This window comes from Gymnodraco acuticeps, unplaced genomic scaffold, assembly GCF_902827175.1.
Source record: "Gymnodraco acuticeps unplaced genomic scaffold, fGymAcu1.1, whole genome shotgun sequence".
Taxonomy (NCBI): domain Eukaryota; kingdom Metazoa; phylum Chordata; class Actinopteri; order Perciformes; family Bathydraconidae; genus Gymnodraco; species Gymnodraco acuticeps.
This window is the reverse complement of record NW_022991304.1, coordinates 1-17189: the sequence shown is the minus strand read 5'-3', so window position 1 is coordinate 17189 and position 17189 is coordinate 1. Positions and strand designations below refer to the sequence as shown.

The 17189-nt window shown below is 40.7% G+C and overlaps 1 long non-coding RNA gene across 1 annotated transcript; it reads right to left on the bottom strand.

Annotated features, from left to right (window-relative positions):
• Window positions 1–554: 554 nt before the first annotated feature.
• Window positions 555–2746, bottom strand: LOC117562415. Its single transcript, XR_004571536.1, has 3 exons — window positions 2708–2746; window positions 2102–2419; window positions 555–611 (listed from the first exon to the last, which is right to left on the bottom strand). It is a non-coding gene; the product is annotated as an uncharacterized LOC117562415 (long non-coding RNA).
• Between the last annotated feature and the right edge of the window lie 14443 nt (window positions 2747–17189).

The window sequence follows — 17189 nt, the reverse complement described above, 5'->3', positions numbered from 1 at the left end:
ATTTGAATACCCCAGCTTATACATTTCAAAACAATGAGCTGCTTACCTTTGCATGAATTCCAGGGTAGAGACATCTCCTTTGGATATTCAATGTTGCAGACATAAAAACAAGCAGAAAGCATAGCTCAGGGCCACAATGGGGGAGGTGATGTGGTCATTCACAACTTCCTGAATCAACAGCAATCTTGAATAGATTGGTCACCTTAAACATAGATCACAAAAACAATATGTATTAGTCATTTAAAAAAAATATAACAACGTACACATGCGCCAAATCTTCCATACTCAGGTCCAAACACAGGTTATGGTAAGGAACAAGCAACAAATACTTTGAACAGGTATTCTGCATTTAGTTTGTCAGACTTTACATACAAGTGTGCTTACATTTAAAGATTTTGGCCCTAATCAACATAGTATCTGAGCACCATTTACAAAACAAAATCAACCAACTCTATACCTTTTCATCACAACAAATCGTCTCATCAGTAAACCTAAGAACAAATGGAGAACATATATCCAAGCTTGCTCGGATGGAAAAAATGATTCAACTACAAACCTCTGATTAGGATGCATGGGGTACAGGGGAGGCTGAGTTCAGCATCCGCGGAGTCCTATTTTTGGAAAATAAAACAACAAAGATACTAGTGCTGTAGCGACGCGTCGACTTCAAAATATCGTCGACGACATATTTCCGCGTCGAACGCGTCGCTACCACACACACAGTGGGTCACCCAAAGCAACAAGCAGTTCGCAATCGCACTTCAAACACAATGAGGACTGAAACGGCTACCACCTCCTCCTCACAGGATTGCGCACGAAGCCCCCAAACGAAACATCTCGCCCTAGGTCTTCAAAAGCATGGGAATATTTTAAAGTTAGTCCAAAACGCAAAGATATTTATATATTTATATCTCACTGAGACTGCTGCATAAGCCTAGCAGAAGCAGCAGCTAGCTGTGGTGGCTACCATTAGCAGCTAGCATTTGCTCTCCGATTTTTACATAAAATGGAATTATGGATTATAAATTCAATAATTTTTTTATACATGGACGTTAAAAACCTATGGATTAACCGATTCAGCCGCGTTTTTTTTCTCATTTTAATGCCATTGAACACGTCTTTTGATCAGATTGACAGCTACGGTGGTGAGACGATCTCCCTAGAAGCTCTGTGAAGGTACGTGTTGTGATGACTGTATTTGCTTCCCCTGTCGCGAGTCCGGATCACTCAGTGATGATACTATATACCTACATAATCTGTGGAGTCTCAGCTTTAATCGGATATCTTGTATGTGCAGCTACGATAAGTAATAAGGGTACTTTTATCTTGAGTTCTGTGCCAATGTCCGTTAGCATTTTTCGCTCAGGAGTCATTTAGATGCTTCTTATGAGACTTGTGTTTTGTTTTGGTAAACATGGTTTGTATCGTCAGTTAGCTGAGATTATTTCCGTTAATCTGGTATAACACATTAATAGGTTCTTAAATATTAAGATCCCCTGAGACACAGTATCGTGAAACATTTTTTTTTTACATTACGTTTTTTTTTACATTACGTTTTTTATGAATTGAACAACAGAAAAATAATCGTTAGATTAGTCGACTAATCGATCAAATAATCGCCCGATTAATCGTTTTCAAAATAATCGTTTCCCCCCAGCACTAAAAGATACACATGAATGTGATGATTTTATTTTTCCAATGTACACAAACACACAGTCAGGCAGGCAAATAGACCATCTGCCAGTGTCTGTATCAGAGGTAGCGGCTAACCATAGACAATAATGTTAATAGTAGTTATAAAAAATTATTATTTACACAAACATAATCGATTAATGTTAGAATCAGAATCCTTTTCGGTCAGGGGGGGAAAGTCTATCCTTACAAGACCTTGTTCTATTAGGGGACAGCATTTGGTCCTCCAAGACAGAGGAGCTCTGCCGGGGATGGAAGTGTATAATTATATGAGGGATTCTCTCCTGGTTGGGAAATAATCAAGGATTTTACTGATTTCCTTTTATCTTCGTTTTCCAGGAGAGATGGTTTACCAATTTCGATATATTATTAGCAGCGCAAAGTGGGGTTTAAAATCCATAAAATGTACCTCATTTTTGCAGAAAAGGTGATCAGGGTTTTCCTTGAAGTATCTCACAATGCCACAGATCAGCTGTACTGGACCTTCACCCATCTTCATCCCTTTGGTGTCAAGGAAGTTGTTGATGCCCGGTTCTTTTTTGGAAAGCTCCTGTGCCAGCTTGTTTTGTACCGAAAAGCCAAGGAGTCTAGATGCATGATCAAACAGGTGAGCAGCTTCAAATAGAAATGGCCACTCTTCCTTTAGGACCTTTACATTGGTTCCATCGTTGATGGTTTCACGCTGGATGGGATATGTTTCAGCCATCAGTTTTCGAACAGATGACTCCTAAAGATATGAGGCAACAGTTAATCAAACCAATAAATTCAATCAATAATAAAACGAATTATCAATATAAATACAGATAAATCGATTTCGGGTGAAAAATAGCTGATATACAAGCGCACAACGAGTCCTATTGTGAACTTGTCGATCAGTTTATTTTTTGTTAATTATACAAAACCAATTTGAATTGATATACCAAAAAATAAATCAAACTCAAATATTAGCTTCTCATTACTCAATCAAAAAGTAATCCATACATACACAAGAACATAATGGATGTTGCAGCCCTACCTGAGGATCATGGGTTTTGAAGGCACTTTTCAATTCATTTTGTTTTGACAGCAGTTCTGCTCTACTCTCAGTTCCCTCGACAGCAACATCCCACTCCACACATCCATAACGATCGGAATTTCTTGACTTTTTCTTCCGCTGAACTTCACCCTCTCCACCCTCTGCTCGCCTCTTTCCTGGGGTTGATGTTCTCTTAATATTTTCAACTCTGTTTTCTAGCTGGGTAAAGAGAGGACCACAACCATCTTTTGCAAACGGCATATTTCCAAAGGGCTCTGTCTGTTTGAAAGACAGAGGATATTGTCCTACAATGTTCTTGGCGATTTCCATCAGCTTGGATCTACCAGGTCTTCCAGGGTGTTTATGGAGGTAATCATCAACAACGATCCGAACCATCTGTAGTCTTTCTTTCGACTTTACCCATTTCTTTTCACCCAACACATCCATGAGCTTTGAGGGCATTTTGTGCCATGGTATGGAATATGGCTCACAGGATGGGGAGTGGGCAAGATGGGTTATGGGCAGGTGGTGTTGGGGGCAGATCATCACTCTGTGGCAGAGGTGTAGATGTAGGGCCAGGGCTTCTGAACTGTGGTGCAGCTTGTGAATCTATGGATGACATACCCATAAATTAACCACATCACCAATGATACTAATTAATTAATACACTGGTTTTCAATGTCCGTTGGAGACCACCAGGGGTACAAATGGACCCTTAAGGGTCTGTGAATTTGTATACAGACAGTATACAGGGTTGGGCAATATATTGATATATCATGAGATTATTGAATAGGATTTTGGGTATCATATTGTGATACCTGTTGTGTTTTCCTGATTTGAAGAATGAACTGAACTTACGCAACTGTTAACATAACATAGTCATAAATACATAATAGTGATATTTGATTTTGTCGGTGTTGTCCACCCCTCAGTACAGTGCAGATTAGGGTTACAAAATAAAAAAAAACGTACCTCCTTGGAAAGCTTTACGAGTCTTTCTGCACTGAATGAGTGGCAGAGTGTCCTGAATGTCCGGGGCCTCCACAAGGATCAGGTCATCTTCACATTGAACCCCTAATTCCACCAGTCTAGCCATGAGTGCATCCATCTTATCACTACTGAGCGATGGTATGGCTTTCTTAACCAACTCTTTCACAAGCTCCATGTTGGCATGTGTTTAAGAGGAATGAGCAACCTTGCACCTCTCTGGTAAGAAGACAGTGGATAATAATCATTAAGTTTGTCCAGATTTTGGCAGCTGAACATATGAGACATATTTTCATCAACTTCATAGACTCCAAGCTCAGGAACCCAGCTGGCAGTTTTCCCCCGAAGCAAAAGTAAGACACTCATTTCATTTTTTATGATAATGCTCGCTATTTGTCCTAACTGTAGTTGTCCTTTAGTATATCTCAGTAAGACAAGCATACCATTTCCATATGGCGTGCCTTTAACCTGGACCTTCTCTGTGACAACTGAGTTACTCGAGTCAAGTCCAAATTCTTCAACTGCTGTCCTTATGCTTTGGTCATAGAGCTCAGGATAGAACCTGGTGGAGTCTGAAACTTGAACCTGGGGGCTAAATAAACTACCGCAAGACTGATAGGCCTGAAACAACTGATGTCTATCAGCAAGTGACTTAGTTACATTTCTGAAGTTTTTACTTGCCCTAATACACCTTTTAAAATAAGAATGTTTCGATTCAAAGCACATCGTCCAAGTATGTATGAGTGGGCCAAACTGTAAACTCAAGTGAGCATAGTGAAGCAGATAGTGGTGTTTCGGTCTAAGTTTAACTCGTGGGAATAACTCTTGCCTCGATTCCACATACAGTTTGATCAGATCCTTCATATAAGCAATCTGCGACTCTGAAAGGCGAGGTGCACAGACAAATTCAACTAGCTCCCTCAGAAGAAGTACCAGTTGCCATACTGCATTATCAGCATCTTTAATACGGTCATGCACTAAAATAGGCAAGAATCTCAAAAGCCACCTGTTTTGGGCTGCATGGCCTCCAAGCTTTGCTCCTTTAATGGGAATAGCGTTTAACTTGTTGCTGCTTTCACCAGGAAATGATTTGAGTCTGGCATTAAGGACCTCATAACTGAACCACTTTTCTGTTTTGATTAAGAACTGCAAACACATTGCTAAATCATAGTCAACCACACCCTCAAACAGGTCATGTGCAAGACAGGGCGGCAGTCCAGGCTGACACACGTGAAAGTGAGACAGTTTGTTGAAAACACTGTCACCTTTAATACCGTGATGCGTTTTCATTTCAGGGTTACTTTCCAGTAACTGCACAGACTCATTATAATCAGCGGGATTTCGATGAGTGAAAACCGTGAGCGGGTTAGAATGAAATTCATTTCTTGTCGCTAAACAGTATCTACATATATATTCAGCTGAGCTGAAATTTTCTGTAAACCCACCAATCGTGTGAGAGCCCAGATTATCTCCCATTATGCATGCAACAGTACCTTTATAGATCTTTCCTTCAAAAGATATGCCCTTTTCCTCAAGCTCACATAAGTCTGACACAAGCTTACTGAAAATCGTATCCACTGTAAAATCTTTGCAATCTTTCTCTATACAGAGTAGTGCCAACTGTATTTGATCAACAGTTGATCGCTGGTGTGGATGGAAATTTGCCAAAGTGAAGTAGACAGCTAATACCTTGTGCTTTTGCTTGGCAGATCCAAGTGGATTAGCCACCCTCAAATGCATCCTGAAATAGCATCACCTTTAACGACTCTGGATCTGAGGAAAACATGGCATTCGATTTCATGGCCCACCCATCAGTGACATCACTAAGTACATCATCTTCAACATGAGGATTAGAACTGTGCTGAGCTGCACCTCCCTGTTTCAGAATTGCTCCTGAGGGTTTCCAGTATTGGAATGTAATGATAGTGCCTCTTCTGACCTTTTTTATTGTGCCCAAGATTGACTTCAACAGGCTGAACATAGTTATAGTGTGCCTTGTAATATTGCTGTCTTCTGTGTTGCGTAGTTAAAGGACCATTTTCATACAATGCCTTGTGCATAGGGCTCTGCTCGTATGCACTCTTCCCAAGACATGTTAATGTCTCTGTTGGAACACCATACTGCTCAAGTTCACGAGCTAATACATCCATGGTATATTCCTGTTGAATATCATTTAGAGTTTCATTTCATTTGCTATCTTTGTAATTGTGGAGGCTGGGACCAAATACTTTGCCTGCAAACCCAAGTAAAACTGAGCAAGACTCTCTGTGTAGGTGTCTTTCTCTTGATCACTCCCAAAATTGTCACTGTGTTCTGCATCAACAATATTAGGCTCAGGCTCTACATGTGATCCTTCACCTGGCAAAGACCGTTCTGCGAGTTCACAAATATGAACAGGGGCTATCTTGGTCACATCCCACCCTTTGTGGTATCTGGAGATATGCGCTGAAAAGGATGACTTTACATTAAACGTCTTAGAACATCCATCAAAGGGACACATTACAGTCAGACCCTCGTGAATGTGACCACTCAAATGAGACACAAGACTTTTAAGATCTGCATATTCAGAGCTGCAAAAATTGAATGAGCACTTCAACTGTACAGACACACTACGGTTCCAAGTTTGTCTGCTCCTGTCTGAGTGTGTTCGTGCCATATGCACAGCAAGGCTATTGTATGTGGTAAGCTTCCTTCCACAGTCCTTATGGCCACATACAAAAACCACATTACTAATATTTCTGTGTGATCTGCAGTGTTTCAGGTAATCGGTCGAAGACCGACAGTTAAAGCCACAAATGTTACAAGCCAACATGTTGAGTAGACTGAATTTGCCAGGTGAAGGATAGACAGAATCTATAGGCAAACTAAACTCAAGTCAATAAAGCATGAAGATTAGACAGCTAGATCGGATACAGTAGGCGGGCTCCAGACCGGATCACACTATAGAAATTCACAACAGAAGCTTCCCACAGGTGCTGCGCAAAGCACGTTGAAGCTATGTTAATAACAATACTACTTTTAATCCAAATGTAACCACAACATAACACACACACCTTCAAATGTCAATGAAGCCTGTCGGATATATATTAGTCTATATGATACTATTATAGCTGCATTTACCGCAGTGTTTGAGCGGGGAAACACTGTGCCAATGGAAGCTAACGGGAAGCTAACGTTAGCCCGTGGCCTTTTACAATACTACTTTTAATCCAAATGTAACCACAACATAACACACACAACTTCAAATGTCAATGAAGCCTGTCGCATATATATCAGTCGATATGATACTATTATAGCTGAATTTACCGCAGTGTTTGAGCGGGGAAACACTGTGCCAATGGAAGCTAACGGGAAGCTAACGTTAGCCTTTTACAATACTACATTTAATCCAAATGTAACCACAACATAACACACACACACACACCTTCAAATGTCAACGAAGCCTATCGAATATATATTAGTCAATATGATACTATTATAGCTGTATTGACCGCAGTGTTGGGGGGGAAAACACTGTGCCAATGGAAGCTAACGTTAGCCCGGTTGGAAAACTACTAATAAAACAACAAAATACAAACCTGCGAAAATGAACTAACCATAAATACAAACTTTACCTATCAATTCAATGAACTGGCCAACTTTTGCACGGGGGGATACTGCTTAAGGACTATATTCTAACTGGGGCCAGTTAGAAGAGTTACCTGCCAGATGTCCACGTAATAAAACAAATATTTAACATTAACACAAACTTCATGTTTACCACAAATGTCCTTTTTGATTAAGAATTAGGTTCCATTCCCAAATTAAACACAATGAACCAACCTACCGAGCAGACTTTCAGCTTAACTTTCAGTGCGGACGGTCCGGATTACTGAAATGGCGGCCACCACCGATATATTTTACCGGGCAAAAGCACCCACAATGCAATGCGCAACCACTGTTGCCAGATCTGTGAGGGACACCAAACAAGCCACAAGGTCAAGGGGAAAAAAGCCCAAAGAAGTGAAGTGGGCCACATGAGCACTTTAAACCTATACAGCAACTATTAGAAAAATAGCAGATCACAACGTGCCGCGACGTGACGCGTTGTGAGTGTTATGGAAATCTAAAAACCCCAATACTGTAGAGTACAAGTCAGAAAACAAATAAATGGTGAATCCAACAGAGTTGTCTTTCTGGTGATGTTTATTCGAGGCCTCAAACAAACATCAGATACAATAAAATATAGACACAGGTCTCACAGAGTATAGGATAGTCTGCGCGAGTGTGCGCAGTTTAATATAATAGCAAAGCTTATAAAGGGAGGAAAAATGGTGGGGAGGAGAAGAAATCTTCACACGGTCACATTGTTATTAGACACCTGGCCTTGAGCTGTAGAAGTTCTCGTGTGACTTTGTGTGAGTCAACTCAGTAGCCAAAACAGCTCTGTGGCCTTGAAGTAGAGAAGATAGCGGAAAACAGCACAGTAACCAAATGAGAAGCATTTGGTTACTTTGAACATATCAGGATATAATAAAATTTCCACTACATTCCCCACTTTTGATCATACTTGATCAATAAAAACAAATGACAGGATAGACTGATATAACACATCAATGAATACACTCCATCACTGGTTTAAGTAAACACATCACAAATATATCATAGAAAACTGGCTGTTTGTGTGGAGGACAGACTCCAATATAATGTAAGCATAAGAGGAGAGTACACTCGATTCACATGATTATATTGATTATATTGTAGTGTCGGAATCAGACTCTTCTGATAAGAGCTGGTCTATCTCACTGTGGCGCAAAGGATTGTCTTGTAATGGAATAGCAGTATACTGAACGAAAGCTAAAGATCCCATGCTGGAAACGCACTTCTTCAGTATTGGGATAATCAAACAGACATATAATATGACACAGGTCAAGAGCAAATTGCTGCATGAGCATGTTCCTAGAGGCTATTATGAATGGGGCATGACCTGGAATCCTTGCGTTGTCTCGTAAGTGAGGTTCTCTAACCGAACGTGTAAGGTATCTATGTTATGGGCTTTTTACCTTGTGGTGTTCGTGGTGTTGGAACTCTGGGTAATGATGTGTCGTGTACATTAAGGACGTGAGGACCGTGACTGCTGGATTCAAATCCACTAGAGTGCATTTACCTATCCAGAGGGGAGCCAGAACTTGATAGAGCTTGTCGCCGCACAACCAAACGTAATCTTGTGGCGAGCTAAACCCAGCATCACTGGGCCAGGCCAGTTGGAGGGAAATATGGTTAACATCAGGGAATGCTACGTTAGAAAGGATTCTTCCAGGGACACTGAATATGCAATACGAGATATTGTAAACACCGTAACTGCACTGTGCTATCTTCCCCATCCCTTAGAGTAATGTTACCAATCCCTGTCTTGACCAGCCCCTCTGCCCATGTGGTTCGCCCTGCTCTCCCCATGTACCTCTTAGATATCTCAATTTCGGCTGACATGCTGTGTGCTGACCATGGATACATAAAATATAGGACTAGTCCTAACACAACTATCATGGCAAGTATGCAGAGGAACCATTTTATGATTGTCCAGGCTCTCCGGTAGTATTGCTCACGGTTGCGTTGTCGTTTCCCAGACGAGCCGTCATCACGATGTGGGAATGCTCCATGGGGTGTGTGTGTGTATTCCCTCGGTCGATGTTGTGACACGGACAGTGTCAGACTCCGCACACCGGTAACACAAACGAGGAACCAGAGAGCATATGGAACCGCTCAGCTGGCACTCGCTCGTGATACCTGTGTGTGTAGTGTGTTTTTGGTGTATGTAGTGCAAGTGTGGTGCAAGTTGGTGATTAGGGACACATCACTTGTTGTCATCTACTTCTGTTGGTGATTAGGACACATCACTTGTTGTCATCTACTTTTGTTGGTGACTATGGACACATCACTTGTTGTCTTCTGCTTCTACCGTTTCTCCCTTTCCTGTGACTACGACCCTTGCAGTGGCTGGCGTGGACCCACGAGCTCTCTCTCGGCGACCTTGACCGCTGTCTGGTTGACCAGACGCAGGTAGGGGCCAACGATTGGATTTCCAAGCTCTTTCTCCGGAAATCCTTGACCAGCACGAAGTCGCCGGGTTGGAGATGGTTAAGTGGACCAGTGGCAGTCGCTAAAGTGGATGACAGGTTAACATACAACATAGCAACATAGCATCCTCACACAAAGTTGTGGAGGGAAGAGGACATCCTGGAGCCTTGAGTCCAATCTGTGGAGGAGCCCAAAAAGGATTTCAAATGGCTGAGTTGGCTCCATGTTCGTTCCCACATCCTCATGTACATCAGCAAAATGGGGCAGAGCTTGTTTGTGTCCATGACCAGACCTGTGCTGACACAGCATTTTTGCTAGTTTGTTTTTGATTGTGCGTTCTCTCTTTAGCAAAATGTGAACCGTTGTTCTAATTTAAGATGTTCTCTGATGGGCTAAGCTCAATGAAATCCAGCATTAGGTGCTAAATGAATTTTGCTTTAATGCAATTACCCCCCCTTTACCCCCCCTTCAGAAACCACTCCTGATTTATAGCCTCTAACATCCCCCCCTTTTTACACATTGTCCAACCCATGTGTCAAAAACAGCCCCAACAGCCTTCCACCGAGCCTTCTCAACTGGTGTAGCTAGCTGCTGAAGTGACAACATGTTGTCAGTGAAGGAGGAGACAGGCATTCTAACAAATGAGTGTAAGGTGCGTGAGGTGTGAGAGGAATCAGACTCTTCCTTTGCGGCTGAGTCAGCAGGTAAATTAGCAGACCCAATTTCTTAGGGGAACTGGGTCTGTACTGCTTGCAGAAATTGTCTACACTTCCAAAATAGCCCACCAAATCGTGCACTACCCCAAAGCATAGCGTGAGTCAGTGTAAATAGTCACGGTTTTGTCTTCTGCAAAGGTGCAGGCTTCAGTTAGTGCGATGAGCTCTGCTGCTTGTGCTGAGGACATGGGATTGGTCCGGAACGGAATACAGCAGAATCTGAAACAATAGAAAACACCCCACCCGATTAGTGCCCCTTGGTCGCGAGAGGCAGACCCATCAACATACAAAATGAGGTCAGCCTTGGTCAGAGGAACGTCTTTTAAGTCCGGTCTAGGTGTGCACACACCCTGCTCGCAGCGCCAATTGTTATGGACTCTAAAAAACCCCAATACTGTAGAGTACAAGTCAGAAAACAAATAAATGGTGAATCCAACAGAGTTGTCTTTCTGGTGATGTTTATTCGAGGCCTCAAACAAACATCAGATACCAATAAAATATAGACACAGGTTCACAGAGTATAGGATAGTCTGCGCGAGTGTGCGCAGTTTAATATAATAGCAAAGCTTATAAAGGGAGGAAAATGGTGGGGAGGAGAAGAAATCTTCACACGGTCACATTGTTATTAGACACCTGGCCTTGAGCTGTAGAAGTTCTCGTGTGACTTGTGTGAGTCAACTCAGTAGCCCAAAACAGCTCTGTGGCCTTGAAGTAGAGAAGATAGCCGGAAAACAGCACAGTAACCAAATGAGAAGCATTTGGTTACTTTGAACATATCAGGGATATAATAAATGTCCACTACATTAGCAAAGATGTATATATAAATATATAATTATGGATGTGAGCTTGTAGATCTGCTATTTTCAAAATAAAATCTTGGGGGAAACTTATAATAAGCAGACCTGGCAACACTGTTTTCAACGGCAAAAGTAATGTAAAAGTCGATTACAGTACTTAAACAGTAACATTTTACACCACATTGGCCATCATTTTACAGATTTTTCTTAGAGTGTAGCAGCGATGTTTGCAGTGAAGTACAGGTTGTATCTAGGGTCACACCCAGATTCCTTGCAGTCTGAGTCGGGGACTGAAAACAACTGAGGTGCCGATGTTGATTGTCAGGTCCAAGAGTGGACAATCTTTCTTCCCGTGAAGGAAGAGCAGCTCAGTCTGTCTCAAGGTTGAGCTTGAGGTGGTGAGCAGACATCCACTGAGAGATGTCAGCTAGACAAGCAGAGATGCGTGCGACCGACCTGGGTCTCTGAGCGGGGGGAAAGGACAGAATTAATTGGGTGTCGTCAGCGTAGCAGTGGTAAGAAAAACCATGCGGGCTAATGACTGATCCGCAGCGAGTTTGTGTACAGGGAGAAGAGGAGGGGACCAAGAACCAGAGCCCCTGAGGGACCCCTGTAGTTAATTGACATAGGGTCGGACTCAGACCCTCTCCAAGTCACCCTGTAGGTACGGTCTTTCAGGTATGAGGGTGAGGAGGGAAAGTGCAGAGCCTGAAACTCCATGTTTTTGAGAGTGCGAAGGAGGATCTGATGATTCACCGGTCGAATGCAGCAGACAGGGTCCAACAGGATGATGACAATAATCACTTATTTGTTACGTATGGTTTTCACAAGCTACTATAATGAAAAAACTTCATATATTTTAGACTCAAATAAAGTATATAGTTTGCTTTATGCAGTATATTTCTTGTAATATTGTTGGGGGTTTTTACACAGTACAGTAGCATTGAAGTAGTAAATCAACTTATACATTAAGATAAGATAAGATGGACCTTTATTAATCCCGTGGGGAAATTCAGTAGTTCAAACAGCAACAGGGTGAGAGTGAAAAACAGGACAGCACAGATTCACACAGATGAATAAAATCAAAAATAAGATGAGCGATACAAATAATAATAATGAGAAAATAAGAAATGAATAAAACTAAAATGTAATATCATATCATATATTATAATGTATTGTATTATTAAGTAATATCATACATTAACCCCATTATAGCAGATGCCACATTGAATGGATGAACACATTTATGCATCAATAATTACAACAGAGTATTTCTAAATACAAGTTGTAAAAATACTTAGGCCTATATGTATTTAATATTAACCCTTTGGAGTCGACCGTCACGCCGGCGTGATCAGATCACATGACCTGTTCAAGCCGGTGCCGCATAAAAACAACAGTCCTGACAACATTGCCGTGTGTTTCTGTCGAAAGTACTGGCTTGAAACTATATCCCAGTCTTTGTTTCATGCAAAAAGACCCAGTAAACACGGAGATACGATGATATAAAGTTAATACATTTCAAAAGTATGAAAAATGGAAGCACATATTTGAATATCTTCGCCGTATTTGATCATTTGACGAAACGAAAAATACTGGAAACTGTAAATTCTGCTCAACAGGATGTATTTACCAGGGAGGGGTGAGGTAATCAGGTAAACGGAGTGATACGAAACGAGACGAAAAGAGACGAAGAGGGACGGCGGGAACCGAAGAGAGACTGCGGGAAATGGAGAGAGACGAAGACAGACGGCGGGAGACTGCGATTGAAGTAAAGTGACAGACAAACATTGAGAATTTAGATATAGTTAGATAGATTTAGAGTTTTGAAGATTCAACTATGATGAAGAGAACTCTGAACGTGAGTCAAGCTTTAAGCTTGTTTTTTGACATGGAGGAGGAGGAACCTGTGATGTTGCCCTCTGTGTCGTATTGACAGAAACCGCTTTGAAGCGTGGCACAGATAAAGACAGAAAAAACTGATTTTTGTACATAATGTGTATATATATATTTGTATTATATTTATAATAACACTTTTGCCTTATCAGAATGAAATCCCATGCTACCTCAATCAAACTTTCACATTATCATAGTGACATCCCATGTATATATTTCCAGCTTTTAAATGGTTTCGTTGTGTATGTTGGTGTTACCTATATGAAAAATAATATCATTTTCAAAATCTGTTTTTACGTTTTTTTTGTGATTTTGGGTCCAAAATGTTCATATAGTAGAAGATCACTGCTCTAAACAAAGTCAAAAATCCTACATCCAAACGAAATAAATATAATTAATTATGATGAATACGTTAAGTCTTGTTCATTGTTTTTCACTTTTATTAAATGTTTGATATTTCCGGTGGAAATGGTGGACTATCGGACATTCAAAATGCAGCATATTTTCACTCTCACATATATTCTCCTTTTACATACATACATTTTCACTCTTACACACATATTCTCCTTTTACATACATACATTTTCACTCTCACACACGTATATATTTACACTCACACATTCTGCTCTCATATTATCATATTTCAATGCACACATTCATATTTTGTTCTCATATTCATATAATTTAATGCTCATATTTATACATTTTGCTCTCATGCAAAATCTACTAAAACAAAGTATGTCATGGTAGTGGTCAGCTGTTAAACACAAAAGTGTATCTTAAGGGCTGTATATATAATAAGCCTGGTGTCAATTTTAGACACAGGCTTATTATATTTACAGCCCTTAATAACATTCATTTTCTGGACTCAATGTGTGTCTTGGCCGTTTTCTTTGTTCCAAGCAAACGAGTGCTTTTTGTTTTGAAATCACTTCCACGAGTTTCGCGGGCCTCCCCCCTCGCTCCACTGACCATTAGACCATTTAGTAAGGGAAAAAGCAAAAGGGCAAAAACGCCTCTCAGACGCTCTTCAGTTTACTAAAGAAAAACAAATGGTCCGTAGATACACGGAATCATATAGCCTATGTATGTATACTGTAAGGAGAATGTATGTGCCTGAGAGGACCAGTATGAATTACGGCACAGAACTATGCAAACACAAACCTACAGACTGGGGGATGGGAGATCACAGGAGTGGGGGGGGGGGGGGGGAGAGCTGTGGAATGTGACCCTTGGGAGAATTCCTCCACACATTCCGATGGCCAATTCGTTTTAAACAAAGAGTTTGCAACACAGGACAGCATAGGCAACATGGGGGGTGGGGGCTGGTGAACGGTCTGGTCAATGTTTGTAAACACAATCCCCAGGATGTGTCCTAATCAAACCAAATTAGAAAATGCAGATATCATTCTCTCTCTCGACTCGCTGGTATCTCGAGCTGAGCGCTCATTGGTGTTCATACTGCTCACAGGCTGGGCTGCTGTGTATATCTAGTGTATTCATACTATACCCCTCCACACTGTTTATTTATCATTCAACCATTTACACCTTCCTTTTTTCCCGTCAAGAGGTTGAAAAAGATTGAGTCCTATGTTTCCAATTGGTTCCCAAATCTGAACATTGACCATTGTTTGTACTAGTGTTTTCCTTCTTAAAATATTTTTGAGATTTGGTTGAGCAGGGTATACTTGTACCTGTACTTTTACTAGTCCTTTATTAGAGATGCGTCTGTTGTTTGTGTTTATTTTTAGTGTCAGGATGGAACCCTTGTCTTTTTCTCTGCAAACAGAATCTAGCTACGGGTACAAATAAATAACCTGAACCTGAACCTGAGTGGCATAAGATCAGGAGCCGGGTAAATGAGAGACTGAGGAGCCCCCGAAAAACAGATCCCGAAATAGCTCGTCCTGGTTTCCGCAGCAGATAGGCCTACAGTATGGTGTCTGTTATGTCAGTTATTTTAAATAAAACGGTGAAAACTGAACTTGAAAATTGTTTCCTCTTTTTATTTTATTTATCATTTTCGGGACGGGGAGACGTGGGGAGACGTGTGTGATTACAAATTAATTTGCAGAAATGTAAAGTGATCTAACTAAGTTCTATTCATATTCTTGACGGGAAGAGCAGTGTAAATGGGTGGCCATATGCATTTGAAAAACAATATAAATCACACAGTTATTATACAATAGGCTATAAAAGCACCATCGATAACCATTACCTTTATCCAATTCAAACTTTGGACGGGAAAAAAGGAAGGTGTAAATGGTTGGGCTATACTGTAGGCCTACTGTATACATACAAAGGCCATTCAAGCTAGAGTTATTCTGGAAATATTCACATCAGGCACCTTCAAGTTAAACAATACTACAGTAAACAATTAACACAGTAGGCCTAAATTATGTGGATTAAACCACATTTATTTCGTTAAAAATAAACGAAATATCATTTTGTTTCAATGATTAAATGTCATCAGGCACCTTCAAGTTAAACAATCAGGTGCACACTTTAATGTGCCGCCACCTCCGGACTCGGCTTGACTCGGTTTAAAGAATGCACAAATGTGTTTAATCGTTTATGTCAGATATGTACTAAGTAGCCTAAATACATTTGTTCCTGCTCAAGATTAGATTCAACTTTATTGTTATTGCACATATTGCAGGTATTGAGACAACGAAATGCAGTTTAGCTTCTAACCAGGGGTGCAACAAGCAGCGAAAAGTAATGTGCACAATACTACAGTAAACAATTAACACAGTAAATTATGTGGATTAAACCACATTTATTTCGTTAAAAAGAAACGAAATATGATTTTGTTTGAATGATTAAATGTAGGGTGAATTGCCCTAATGTGGGACATTTTTGCCTTTTCAGACTTCGGGAATATATTGCGATATGAAGCCGATACAATAAATCAAAATCCAGTAGGCCACCATTCCGAAATCCCCAGTAATATTAGACACTAATAATACAGTAAACTATTAACACTGTACATATTATTGTTTGCCCGTGGGATTAGGATGATCGGTAGTGAGACCCGTGCTGCATTTTCCTCCGGTCGGATGTGATATAAAAACAAAGCGATTACTTTTGTTGTTGTAAACTCACGTGGATTAAATTTAGTGCATTCATTTCAATTTGCGAACATATGATACATTAAATGATCGTGAGGATGATGATTGAAAATCGTTTGTTTGAGCCTGGATGCATTTCCTGATCTAAAAACATAGCGATGGTTTTGTACTTACGCCAACGTGAATTAAACATTATTTTGTTAAATAAAAACATGGTGATGTTTAGTAAATGATTACATGTCTCTTATTTAGCAAAGAATATGATCCTATTCGTGACATATGGATCTTAACAAATATCCGCTATATCAGATACCTGTAGATCCATAGATACAGTCGGCGTCGCGTCACAGTTGGGGGCGGGGCATTTCGAGGGGGAAAACAATCCTTTCCCCCTCGCCCGGAGCACTGTAAGCGCGCAGATTTTAAATGTTAAACAAACATGTCATACATTGATTCATTGCAGCCCATTGACAGGGATAGATACCTTAACAAAATTAATTTAATAAGATCGGATTCTTGTCCATATCTTATTAAAGAGTGGACGAATGATCCGACTGAATGGCCTGAAGTTGCATTCCCTGATATCTTCTGCTACCTGGTTGAATCACCCGGTAAGATCCAAAATCACGTTAACTGATTAATTAAACCTCACATAATTTATATGTCTGACAAAAATTAGCACGTTTTAGTGAATTTGTTCATCACACAATGGTTGTTATTGCACAAAAGCCATCATGAGCTGCATATACATATTGGTTATTGACGACTCTGTACGTTATCACGCAGGGATTTACACACACAGCAGCCTAAAGAACTATCGGTCCCTGGAGGCACACAACTTTTTTACAAGTGGCTTTGTTGGAGTTGTGCTCCATCATAAACGACCTTCATCGGATACCTACCTGTTCCGATGTGATGTCAAGCCATCCTGGAGGGTGACAGAGAAGCCGCACCAGAC